The sequence below is a fragment of the Bos grunniens genome, chromosome 22, assembly GCF_055505025.1.
Source record: "Bos grunniens cultivar Pamir isolate PY7600 chromosome 22, Bosgru_T2T1.0, whole genome shotgun sequence".
NCBI classification, from domain to species: domain Eukaryota; kingdom Metazoa; phylum Chordata; class Mammalia; order Artiodactyla; family Bovidae; genus Bos; species Bos grunniens.
The window spans coordinates 7,211,011-7,224,585 of NC_141186.1; the positions used below are offsets into that span (position 1 = coordinate 7,211,011).

General features: G+C 42.9%; 1 protein-coding gene across 6 annotated transcripts in view; it reads left to right on the forward strand.

The window, feature by feature from the left end:
• The window catches only part of CMTM7 (CKLF like MARVEL transmembrane domain containing 7), a 124,785-nt gene that overhangs the window by 89,310 nt on the left and 21,900 nt on the right, over positions 1-13,575 (forward strand). The window lies entirely within an intron of this gene.

Below are 13,575 nucleotides of genomic sequence, written 5' to 3' on the forward strand. Positions count from 1 at the left end.
TTTACAGTAGGACCTTGTTGTTTTTCCATCCTGGTTTGCATCTACTAATCCCAGACTCCCAGTCCATGCCTCCCCCAGCCTCCTTGGCAACGACCAGTCTGCTCTCTGAGTGATGTCTGTCTCATAGATAGGTTCACTGGTGCAGTGTTTTAGGTTCCACACAGAAATGATAGCGTGTGATATTTGTCTTTTTCTTTCTGACTGACTTCACTTGGTTTGATAATCTCTAATTGTACCCATGTTGCTGCAGATGTCGTTATTTCATTCCTTTTTGTGGCTGAGTAATATTCCATTGTATGTATGTACCACATCTCCTTTATCCATTCATCTGTTGACAGACGTTAGATGGTTTCCATGTCGTGGCTGTTGTGAATAGTGTTGCTGTGAACATAGGGGCGCACTTCCTTTTTGAATTAAAAGAGTCTCTGGGCATATGCCAGAGAAAGTGGGATTGCTGGATCATACGGCAACTCCAGCTTTATGAGGAACCTCCATATGAGGAGTCTCCATAGTGGCCGCTCCAGCGTCCATCCCCACCAGCAGTGCAGGAGAGTTCCCTTTCCTTCACACCTTCTCTGAAAGAAGGTTATCTTTACAAATACAGATGGAGTTTTGCTCCTTCGGAATTGAGTATATAACCTGAGACAAGCAGGAATCAGTGCACAAAGCCTCCTGTTCTGGGGAAGGGCACTCGTGCTGATAATACACAGTGGAAAAGTGCAGCTGCCCAGTGTGGGTCAGGAAGGCCCATAACTAGGGATGAGTTGGTTCTAATAATTCATGTTGAGTTCTTAAACTACTGTCAAAAGGGAAACCCCTGGGTCTCCTAAGATGGCAGAGGCTCATTTGATGTTGGTTACCTCTGTTGTTGGTGGTTGTTCAGTCAGTAAATCGTGTCTGCCTCTTTGTGACCCCATGGACTGCAGAATACCAAGCTTCCCTGTCCTTCACTGTCTCCCAGAGTTGGCTCAAACTCATGTTTGTTGAGTTAGTGATGCCATCCAACTATCTCATCCTCTGTCATCCCCTTCTCCTGCACTCTATCTTTCCCAACCATCAGGGTCTTTCCCAATGAGTTGGCTCTTTGCAGCTGGTGGCCAAATTACTGGAGCTTCAGCATCAGTCCTTCCAATGAACACCCAAGACTGATCTCCTTTAGGGTCGACTGGTTGGATCTCCTTGCAGTCCAAGGGACTCTCAAGAGTCTTCTCCAACACCACAGTTCAAAAGCATCAATTCTTTGGTGCTCAGCTTTCTTTATAGTCCAACTCTCACATCCATACAGGATACTAGAAAAACCGTAGTTTTGATTAGACAGACCTTTGTCAAAAAGTGATGTCTCTGCTTTTTAATACACTGTCTAGGTTTGTCATAGCTTTTCTTCCAGGGAACAAGCATCTTTTAATTTCATGGCTGCAGTCACTGTCCATAGTGATTTTGGAGCCCAAGAAAATGAAATCTGTCATCGTTCCCACTTTTCCCCATTTGCATGAAGTGACAGGACCAGATGCCATGATCTTAGTTTTGTGAATGTTGAGTTTTAAGCCAGCTTTTTCACTCTTCTGTTTCACCTTCATCAAGAGGCTCTTTAGTTCCTCTTCACTTTCTGCCATTAGGGTGGTTTCATATGCATATCTGAGGTTGATGTTTCTCAGTAATCTTGATTTCCACTTGTGATTCATCCAGTCTGGCATATCGCATGATGTACTCTACATATAAGTTAAATAAGCAGAGTGACAATATACAGCCTTGATGTATTTTTTCCCCAATTTTGAATCCGTCCATTGCTCCATGTCTGGTTCTAACTGTTGCTTCTTGACCTGCATACAGATTTCTCAGGGGACTGGTAAGGTGGTCTGGTATTCCCATCTCTTTAAGAATTTTAAAGAGTTTGTTCTGATCCACACAGTCAGAGATTTTAGCATAGTCAATGAAGCAGAAGTAGATAGTTTTTTTGGAATTATCTTGTTTTTCCTATGATCCAGCAGATGTTTGCAATTTGATCTCTGCTTCCTCTGCCTTTTTTAAATCCAGCTCGAACATCTGGAAATTCATGGTTTATATACTGTTGAAGCCTTATTTGAGAATTTTGAGCATTACTTTGCTAATGTGAGAGGAGTGCAGTTGTGTGGTAGTTTGAACATTCTTTGGTATTGCCTTTCTTTGGGATTGGAATGAAAACTGACCTTTTCCAGTCCTGTGGCCACTGCTGAATTTTCCAAATTTGCTGGCATATTGAGTGCAGCACTTTAACATAATCATCTTTTAGGATTTGAAATAGCTCAGCTGGAATTCCATCACCTCCACTAGCTTTGTAGTAATGCTTCCTGAGGCCCACTTGACTTTGCAGTCCAGGATGTCTGGCTCTAGTTGAGTGACCACACTATTGTGGTTATCCGAGTCATTAAGACCTTTTTTTTTTTTTCAGTTCTTCTGTGTATTATTGCCACGTCTTAATATCTTCTGCTTCTGTTAGGTCCATACCATTTCTGTCCTTTATCAAGCCCATTTTGCATGAAATGTTCCCTTGGTATCTCTAATTTTCTTGAAAAGATCTCTAGTCTTCCCCATTCTGTTGTTTTCCTCTATTTCTTTGCACTGTTCATACAGTGTTACCTTTATTAAGAGTTACTAATCAGTGAAATAGTTTTACTCCTATAGGAATAGCAATAATTATAGCAGCTGATGCAAAGTATACTTGTGTATCAACATCTTTACCTACTGTAAATATATGATGGGCTCATAGGATAAATCCTGAAAGTAGATGGATATCATGGCCCACCTATCCTAAAGGTTCTTTTTTATTTTTTGGAATAAGAAGTTACAATGTGTGAGATTATTCCAAATCCAGGTAAAATAAGGATATAAACTTCACGGGGTGACCAAAGAGTCAGAGTAAGTGTTGGCATAGAACTGGATCTCCTTCTGCAGGGTCAGAAAACATTGTGTTTAGATTTTGGTATGTGAAGAAGAGAGTCATTTTGGCTGGTGACGCTGGTATGAATGGTAATAGTAATACAACTGTTATCAATACAGATCATACAAATAACGGTGTCTGGCATTGAGGTCGATCAGTTGGCTTTACATTAATGATAGCACTAAGGAAATTAATAGCTCCTAGGATTGAAGAAACACCTACTAAATGTAGGGAACCGAACCGTAAGGGTGACGGAAGCTCCTCCATGAGCTCAGTTTCCTGGCAGTGGTCGTTACATAGTTCAGCCTGTTCCAGCCCCGGTTTGCAGCGCTGATGCAAGTGAGAGTAAGTAAGTAAGAAACAGAACCTGAAGCTTCTGTTGTTAATACGGGTGAAGCTGTACTGGGTGCTCCGGTTATCAGTGAGACTAGTCAGCTTCCAAAACCTCCAGCTATGACAGGTATACTGTGAAGAAAAAGACTGACGAAGGCATGGGCCGTCACTGCTGCATTGTGGATTCGGGCATCTCAGAGCCGTGCTCCGGGGTGACCTAATTCAGCATGAATTAGTTGGCTTAAGGGAGAACCTACTGTTCCAGCCCAAGCACCAATTAATAAACATAAGGGGACTTCCCTGGTAGTCGAGTGGATAAGAATTTGCCTGCCAATGCATGGGAAGTGGGTTCAATCCCTGGTCCAGGAACAAGAATGAAATAAACTGTACTTGCTTAGGGCTTTGAAGGCTCTTGGTAGGGGTAAGATTGGTATGAGGGGTAGAGTTTATGTGGACATTGCAGTTAACATTGGGAGGAAAGTCATTTGCTGTGCGTGCTCAAGTTATTGTTTATGGAGGGGAATATGCTTAATGATGTAGCGTGTGGAAGTTGTATGGGCTTTCCTAGTGGCTCAGACAGTAAAGAATCTGCCTGCAGTACAGGAGACCCTGGTTAGATCCCTGGGTGGGGAATATCGCCTGGAGAAGGAAATGGCAACCCACTCCAGTATTCGTGCCTGGAGAATCCCACGGTCAGAGGAGCCTGGCGAGCTGCAGTCCATAGGGTCGCAAAGAGCTGGACATGACTGAGTGACTAACACACGCAATGCTGTAGTAATTATTAGTGTAGGTAAAATACTCTTGTCATTTCTTGACTTAATTATTTTATTTTGTGGCCATGGTGCATGCGGGATCTTAGTTCCCTAACCTGGAATCAGACACACGCCCCCTGCAGTGGAAGTACAGAGTCTTAAACCCTGGACAGCCAGGGAAGTTGCTTGAATACTTACTCATTTGGGTATAAATCCTGATAGTGGTGGGAGGCCTCCTACTGATAATAGAACAGTGAGAGTGAGTAAGATGGGTATTTTGTTTCATGTATATGATCATGCTAACGTAGTACTGGTTGAACTGTGAATGAATAACATAAATGTTGTGAGCGTTATTATATAAATGGGTAGGTTTAGGATTGTTCTTGTTACTTGTCCCAACAAGTAGGGGCAGTTGATGAATAAGCTATGAATTTTTTGTTTGATTTAGTCTGCCTTATCCCCCAATTATAATGGGGAGTGTGGATATAGGTAGTACTAAATTTAGGTTAATGGAGAGTGAAATTTGGTATAACCCTGACAGGTGGTTGCAATTTTTTGTCACATTAATAGGATTAAGCCTGCTGTTAGTGAAATGCCTTCTGTGACTTCAGGTACTCCAGTGTGGAATGGAGAGACTCCTCCTCTTATGACTAGGCCACTGTTAGGATTGATGATGTGTTCGATTAAAGATTTTTGTGATGGTTCGTTGGCTGGTGTATAGGAGATTCATGATGGTGGCTAGGGACTTCGCTAGTGGCCCAGTGCTTGAGATTCCATGCTTCCACTGCAAGGGGCTCGGGTTCAATCCCCTTCAGGAAACAGGTCCTGCAGGTCCTGAGATGCAGCCAAAAATTAAAAAAAAAAAAATTAAATAATGATGGCTTAAATTGTGAGTAATATTGATGCAGTGGCTTGTGTTAAGAAGCACTTAGTGGCTTCTTCTATAGCTCATGGGTTAAAGTTATTGTTAGGATGGGGAGGATACCTAGTATGTTTATGTTAAATCTGATGCAGATAAGTAATCAGTGTGTGCTAGTTGTTACAATTAAGGTGCCTGAAATAATAGTTGACACAAAGAAAATGGGGTTTCTTAGTACAGGAAGGCTAGAAACCATCATTTTCAGGGTCTGTATGGGCCTGATAGCTTATTTAGCTGACCGTACTATGGGATGTAGTATAATGTGGTCGTACCAAGAGTTTTGGATTCTTAAGTGAAAAGGATATGAAAATGTAGTTGCTCAGTTGTGTCTGACTCTTTGTGACCCCATGGACTGTAGCTCAGCAGGCTCCTCTGTCCATGGGGACTCCTCCAGGCAAGTATACTGGAGTGGGTTGCCATGCCCTTCTCCAGGGGATTTTCTCCACCCGGGATCAAACCCGGGTCCCCTGCATCGCAGGCAGATGCTTTACCACCTGAGCCACCAGGGAAGCCCCAAGGGTCAGTCCAGCTCCTATAATTTAGAAATAAGATGTAAACCTCTGTCACTTACTTTGTCAAAGTAACTTTTATCAAACATATTGTTTATGTTTGTGGGGATATGTTTGACAACACTTTGATAAGTAGTGAGATGTGTCATTCAGATGGGGCTAGTGGCCCCATCTGAAACTTTTTCAGAGTAGAGGTATGAGTGATCATATTGGAATTGTGGGTAAGATGCTCAAATTCATATGAAGAAAATTGTTAGAGACTTGTGTTTTTGTTGTTGTTTTTATTTTGCCATACCTCAAGGCAAGTGGGATCTTAATTCTCCAACTGGGGATTGAACACAAGTCCCCTGCAGTGGAAGCGTGGAGTCTTAACCCTGGACAACCAGGGAAGTCCCTAGTAAAAGTGTTTGGATAATGAAGTTAGTTATATACAGTTCTGGTGTGTGAGGACCCTGGAATGCTCCTAGGAATAGGATTGCAGTAAAGATATGATGATGATAGTGTTGTATTCTTCTGGGGAAAATATGGCGAATGGGCCTGCTGCATATTCCATGCTGAAGCCAGATATGAGTTTTTCTCCTTTTGTTAGATCCAAAGGGGCACAGTTAGATTCTGGTAGGGTAGAAGTAAACTGTGTGATCCAGTAGGGGATGTGATGAGAACATTATTCATAAACGTTCTTGTGTTGTGAGAAGGGTTGGAAGGGCAAAGGATTCATTTATTCCGTTCAGTCACTCAGTCGTGTCCAGCTCTTTGCGACCCTATGAACCGCAGCACGCCAGGCCTCCCTGTCCATCACCAACTCCCAGAGTTCACCCAAATTCATGTCCATTGAGTGATGCCATCCAGCCATCTCATCCTCTGTCGTCCCCTTCTCCTCCTGCCTTCAATCTTTCCCAACATCAGGGTCTTTTCAAATGAGTCAGCTCTTCACATCAGGTGGCCAAAGTATTAGAGTTTCAGCTTTAACATCAGTCCTTCCAATGAACGCCCAGGACCAATTTCCCTTAGGATGGACTGGTTGGATCTCCTTGCGGTCCAAGGGACTCTCAAGAGTCTTCTCCAACACCACCATTCACAAGCATCAATTCTTTGGCGCTCAGCCCTCGTTATAGTCCAACTCTCACATCCATACATGACCACTGGAAAAACCATAGCCTTGACTAGATGGACCTTTGTTGACAAAGTAATGTCTCTGCTTTTTAATATGCTATCTAGGTTGGTCATAACTTTCCTTCCAAGGAGTAAGTGTCTTTTCATGACTGCAGTCACCATCTGCATTGATTTTGATAAAAGGGGAATTTCCTCACAGTCCAGTGGTTACGACTAATACTCTAACTGCCGGGGCCCCAGGTTCAGTCCTTGGTGAGGGAACTAAGATTCTGCAAGCTGTGCAGTGGCTTGATGAAAAAAGAAAATGGTAAAAGGCTAATTGCTACTGATGCTTCCTGTGAAATTGTCTGTGTTTCTGCTTATAGGAATCTAGTTAGTGCATATTTTGAGTTTGAGGCTCATCTGGATGACATAGATGATATAGAGGGGCTTCCCAGGTGGCTCAATGGGTGGACAATCCACCTACAACAGGAGATGCAGGTTCGATCTCTGGGTCAGGGAGATCCCCTGGAGAAGGGCATGATAACCATTCCAGTATTCTTGCCTGGAGAATCCCCATAGATAGAGGACAGTCCATAGGGTCGCAATGAGTTGGACATAACTGAAGCGACTCAGCACACACACATTGGATAATAGAATGGAGTAGACTGCAGCCATGAAATTAAGACGCTTGCTCCCCTTGGAAGAAAAGCTATGACAAACCTAGACAGCATATTAAAAAGCAGAGACATTACTTCGCCAACAAAGGTCCGTCTAGTCAAGACTATGGTTTTCCCAGTAGTCATGTATGGATGTGAAAGTTGGACCATAAAGAAAGCTGAGCACCAAAGAATAGATGCTTTTGAACAGTAGTGGACTGGAAGAAACACAAGCTGGAATCAAGATTGCCGGGAGAAATATCAATAACCTCAAATATGCAGATGACACCACCCTTATGGCAGAAGGTGAAGAGGAACTCAAAAGCCTCTTGATGAACGTGAAAGAGGAGAGTGAAAAAGTTGGCTTAAAGCTCAACATTCAGAAAACAAAGATTATGGCATCTGGTCCCACCACTTCATGGGAAATAGATGGGGAAACAGTGGAAACAGTGTCAGACTTTATTTTTCTGGGCTCCAAAATCACTGCAGATGGTGACTGTAGCCATGAAATTAAAAGACGCTTACTCCTTGGAAGGAAAGTTATGACCAACCTAGATAGCATATTCAAAAGCAGAGATACGTTGCCAACAAAGGTTAGTCTAGTCAAGGCTGTGGTTTTTCCTGTGGTCATGTATGGATGTGAGAGTTGGACTGTGAAGAAGGCTGAGCACTGAAGAATTGATGCTTTTGAACTGTGGTGTTGGAGAAGACTCTTGAGAGTCCCTTGGACTGCAAGGAGATGCAACCAGTCCATTCTGAAGGAGATCAGTCCTGGGCATTCATTGGAAGGAATGATGCTAAAGCTGAAACTCCAGTACTTTGGCCACCTCATGCGACTTTGGAAAAGACTCTGATGCTGGGAGGGATTGGGGGCAGGAGGAGAAGGGGACGACAGAGGATGAGATGGCTGGATGGCATCACTGACTCGATGGACGTGAGTCTGAGTGAACTCCGGGAGTTGGTGATGGACAGGGAGGCCTGGCGTGCTGCGATTCACGGGGTCCCAAAGAGTCGGACTCGACTGAGCGACTGATCTGATCTGATCTGATTAGAGACGACTCTTGAGAGTCCCTTGGACTGCAAGGAGATCCAATCAGTCCATCCTAAAGGAGATCAGTCCTGAGTATTCATTAGAAGGACGGACAGTGAAGCTGAAACTCCAACGCTTTGGCTACCTGATGCAAAGAACTGACTCATTTGAAAAGACCCTGATGCTTTTGAAGATTGAAGGCAGGAGGAGAAGGGGACGACAGAGGATGAGATGGTTGGATGGCATCACTGACTCGATGGACATGAGTCTGCGCAAGCTCTGAGAGTTGGTGGTGGACACGGATGCCTGGCGTGCTGCAGTCCATGAGGTCAGAAAGAGTCAGACACAATTGAGCGACTGAACTGAACTGACTCAAGGAATGCCATGTCTAGAAGAACTGGATTAAATATTAAGAAACATTTTATTAAGGGAGAGGAGTGCAACCTCTGATTATAAAAGTTTAAGTTTTACGAAATTACAGGGCTCTGTCACCCTAACAAACCCTTTTCTTGGGCAGAGTAATTATGAATTAATTACACTAAAATTATATCCTTAATTATTTTTAAAGCACTTTTGTAAGGTAGGCTTATTTCTCGTGTCCTTTCATACTGGGAGAAATCCAGCACAGATGGAGATCAACTTGGATGGCTCTATATGAACTCAGATCACATAGGACTTTAATCATTGAACAGATGATCTTAGTGGTTATACCACTGGGGTGTCCTGAGCTGACACTGGTCGTACACGCTGCTGTTGCTAGGAACTCTAGAATAAGGCTGTGCTGTTAGCCATAGGGCAGCCAGTTCTCTTGAGTTTTGGGATCAAAAGATGTTTCGTTATTCTGACCACTAGGTGTAGAGTTTAATCACTTGGAGGCTTTTTATTCTTCGAGGTCACCCCAACCAAAATTGTTGACCCATATGAAATCGTTAGCCATTAATGGTTTAATTTTTGCAGTTAATTAAAACCACAGGGTCTTGTCTTATTTTGTCATTCCCACCTCTTCACAGGAAGGTCAGTCTCACTGACTGTGAGTGAGAGGCAGGGAAGCCTTCCCGTGGCCATGCACACAAGTCCGTATCAGAGAGCAAATCGGTCGCTGTCTCACACGGTGAGGGCGCCGCCCGAATTCCTGACGTCGGTGGCAGGCGGCGCCTCTCGCGCTCGTTAATGTAGAGGTAGTGTGAACAGGCCCAGCTTATCTTTGCCAAGTTCCTTTTATTTTTTAAAATCTTCCCATAGGTGCCTACCTGTGTTGGTTTAACAATATATTTGATAAATAGTTTACTATTGGTTTAGTGTTACTTACTATGATCAGTATAGTATTAGTCAGTGATGTAAGCTTATGCTCACACTGCTTCTTATTCATATTAACATTAGTGCTTCTATAAATTAATAGATTAGTTCAGGGTTAAACTAGGAGTTGATTAATTTGCCGTTGGTATGAAGATAATGCTGAATGCTTTCTTAACTGATGGCTAGATACGGCTGTAGACTGTTTCTAAAAAGCTGTACCTTTTAGGATGAACATTTAAGTTATAGTTTTTTGAGTAATTTTTAAAGTTGAACTAAAGTTCTTTTCTGGACAGCCAGCTTTCACAGGCTTGTTTGGCTTACCACGACTACTTACAAATCTTCTATTTTGCCGCATAGATGAATCTGTTCTGGGAAACTGATTAGCTCATCTGGTTTTGGAGCATTTAACTTAAATTCTCTTTGTTAAATATTTACTAGTTAAATTATGCAAAAGTAAAAGGGATAAGCTCTGGTTTTTATTACTTTTACTATTTCTTTCATCACTCCCTTACAGTACATTTTTTGTTGTTTAGTTGCTCAGTCACGTCTGACTATTTTGCAGCCCCATGGACTGTAGCCCACCAGGCTCCTCTGTCCATGGAATTCTCCAGGCAAAAATACAGGAGTGGGTTGCCATTCTCTTCTCCAGCGGATCTTCCCGACCCAGGGATGGAACCCAGGTCTCTTGCATTGCAGGCAAATTTTACTGCTGAGCCACTGAGGAAGCCTAATGCCAAAAACATTTTGAATTTCTGTCTCCTATACTTAATTTTTTAAAGTAATTTTTATTGGCGTATAGTTGCTTTGCAGTGTTGTGTTAATTTCTGCTGCAGAGCAAAGTGAATCAGCTGTACGTATACATATATCCCCTTTTGTTTGGATGTCCTTCCCATTTAGGTCATCACGGAGCACTGGGTTTCCTGAGCTATGCAGTAGGTTGTCATTAGTTATATACACTGTTGACGTTAGGCATAAGAGAGAGATCAACCTCAGTCTCCAGTTCGCCCCCACCCTCAGCCGGGCCCCCTTGGTGCCCACACATTTGTTCTGTGTCCTGTGTCTCTATTTCTGTTTTGCAAATAAGATCATCTGTACCATTTTTTCTAGATCCCACGTAAGTGCATTAATGTGATGTTTTTCTCTGATTTACTTCACTGTATGCCCGTCCCTAGGCCACGTCTCCGTCGGTAACCCAGTTCGGCTCCTTTCTGCCTAATGCCCCCTGTGCACGTCCCGTAGCTGCCTTGTCCACCCATGTCGATGGACATTGTTCCCCTGTGCTGCTGTTGTAAATAGTGCTGCAGTGAGTGTTGGGGTGCCTGTGTCTTTTTGAATTATGGTTTTTTCTGGGTATATGCCCAGGAGTGGGATTGCTGGGTCATTATCTCCTGTGCTTTAGATACTGGGTGAATGTTTTATATAACTGGTAGTAGTTGAATGTGTGGGTGGTTGGGACTGGATTTAGTTCAGGGTATTTGTGAATCATGCATTCTCCTGGGTGTGAGCTAGGTGCTCTAAGCTATACTTTGATTTCTCCAAGCACCTTTTCTGGTCTGCTGGGCTTCCCTGCTGGCTCAGCTGGTAAAGAATGCGCCTGCAATGTGGGAGACCTGGGCTTGATCCCTGGGTTGGCGAGATCCCCTGGGGAAGGGAAAGGCTACCCACCCCAGAACTCTGGCCTGGAGAATTCCATGGGCTATGTATAGCCCATGGGGTCACAGAGTCAGACACGACTGAGCGACTTTCGCTTTCACTGCCTTGTTACGACTTCCTTCCTCTCCTAGTCTGTTAAGTGGTTTATGGGTTAATGTAATACTTGAAGAGCGTGATGGGCAGTGTGTGTGTGTTTCATGGCCTGATTCAATTAAGCACTCGATTCTAAATTTACTACTAAATCGTTTGGTTTTCAGTTTCATGAAAACTTTTTTGTCATAGGAATTAAGTTCTTGAAATAGAAAATGTAGCCCATTTCTCCTCATCCTGTAACTTACACATCTGACCCTGTGTTTTTATGTACTCTGAATATGCTTGCTACAGTTCATTTTTAGGGTTTGCTGAAGATGGCAGCGTATGGACTGGATTAGCAAGCGCTGATGAGGTTTACCTGTGTTTATCGATTATAGAACAGACTCCTTTACATGTGTAAAGCTCTGCTAAGTCCTAAGTGTGAAGCTATTGCTAGTGGTATTCTGGTGAATACTTTTGTTACTGTAACTATTTGGGTTCAGGGCTTGGTGTAGCGGGCTATCTAATTCTAGTTTGGGTTTCAGCTGTCCTGTACTCAGGAAACATTAAAGTCACTTTCAGTTTCTTTCTGCTATGGCTTTTTAAGGCTGAGAACATGTTTGTTGTGGTGGTTATTCTGTTACACTTTACAGTGGTCTTTTCTATTAATTTGGATTACTTGTATGACTAATGATGGCTGACAGGAAATTTACCACCCTTAGATAAACTTACTCAGACTTCATTTATGGCTTAATTTTGATTGCTGCTGCTTCCCTTGGGGCTGAGTAAGCCGGGCATCGTGAGCTACTCTCTTCATGTGCTTGATACTGGCTCCTTTTAATCTTCATGATGCTTGCGTGAACAATTTTATTAAAAACAAGCAGGCTGGGAGCAAACCCATGTTAATGGAATTCAGTGTCTTCCTTTTAAGTATTTTAGCTACATTAACAGGTGAGTTTGTATATTTTATGTAATAACATAGCTTATGTATGGTTGATCTGTATAATTTATGTTGAATTGAGTGTTGATTTTTTAACTTACTTTGGTAGAACATACACTCCTTATAAAGACAGACACTTCCCTAGAACTAAGTAATTCATTGGTACGTTTAGGGTTATTTTCTAGCTCTGTTTTCCTTTGAGCATGAAAATGTTTGTTAAATAGATCCACTAATAAATTCTGTGTGTTTGTATTTTTTGCCTTGTTTTGGGGGTTTGGCATGATGCTATAGGCATACGGAGCATAGCGTTTAGTGGGGGTGGGAAGGGCAGTTTGTTTAGCGCGTTACTTACTGTTTAATGCATACATACGTGTACATGTCCACAGGGAATGTAAACTAAAACGAGGCTGTTTCAGTGCTAGACTGGCCGTAATAGACTGTCTGAGATTAAACACGAGACAAGAGGGAGGAACCCAGCATGCACATTGCCAATGAGAATATAATCCAAGTGGTTCCACCACCTTGCAGACCCATTTGGAAGTATTTAGCTATGTTGAATGGAGAAGGCAGTGGCACCCCACTCCAGTACTCTTGCCTGGAAAATCCCATGGTCGGAGGAGCCTGGTAGGCTGCAGTCCATGGGGTCGCGAAGAGTCGGATACAACTGAGCAACTTCACTTTCACTTTTCACTTTCATGCATTGGAGAAGGAAATGGCACCCCACTCCAGCACTCTTGCCTGGAGAATCCCAGGGACGGGGGAGCCTGGTGGGCTGCCGTCTATGGGGTCGCACAGAGTTGGACACGACTGAAGCGACTTAGCAGCAGCAGCTGTGTTGAAATTGCATATACCCCCGACCCAACAATTTCATTTCTAAATACACACCCAGCACATGTGCACAGAATGTTCAAGTATGTTTATTCGGTGCCATACTGGTTGATATGATCAAGAATTTAAAATGTTTCTATCAACAGAGAAATGACAAGTAAATTGCAGCATATACGTTCAATGAAATACCAAGTGGCAAAAATCAGCCAGCCAGTTACATGTATCAGATGGACTTCAGAATGCTATTGACGGAAAAAGCGACTACACATGTTGCACACTGTGGGTACATCTGTACACAGTGCAGACCAGAAAAACAGGAAGGGTGTCCACCAAATTCAAAATCGTGTTGACCTCTGGAAAAGCGAAGAGTAAGATGGTGGTGGTACTAAAAACGATAACTTCATTTTCTCTTTAAACGGGGACCCTTAAAGCAAAGAATGGCAAAATGTTATGCTCTACTAAAGCTGGGTGATATCTACAACAGGCATTATCCTGTACTGCCAGTGCCTGACATATTTCAAAAATTAAAAATAAAAGTAGCCAGGGACTTCGTGGCAGTCCAGTGGTTAAAAAGA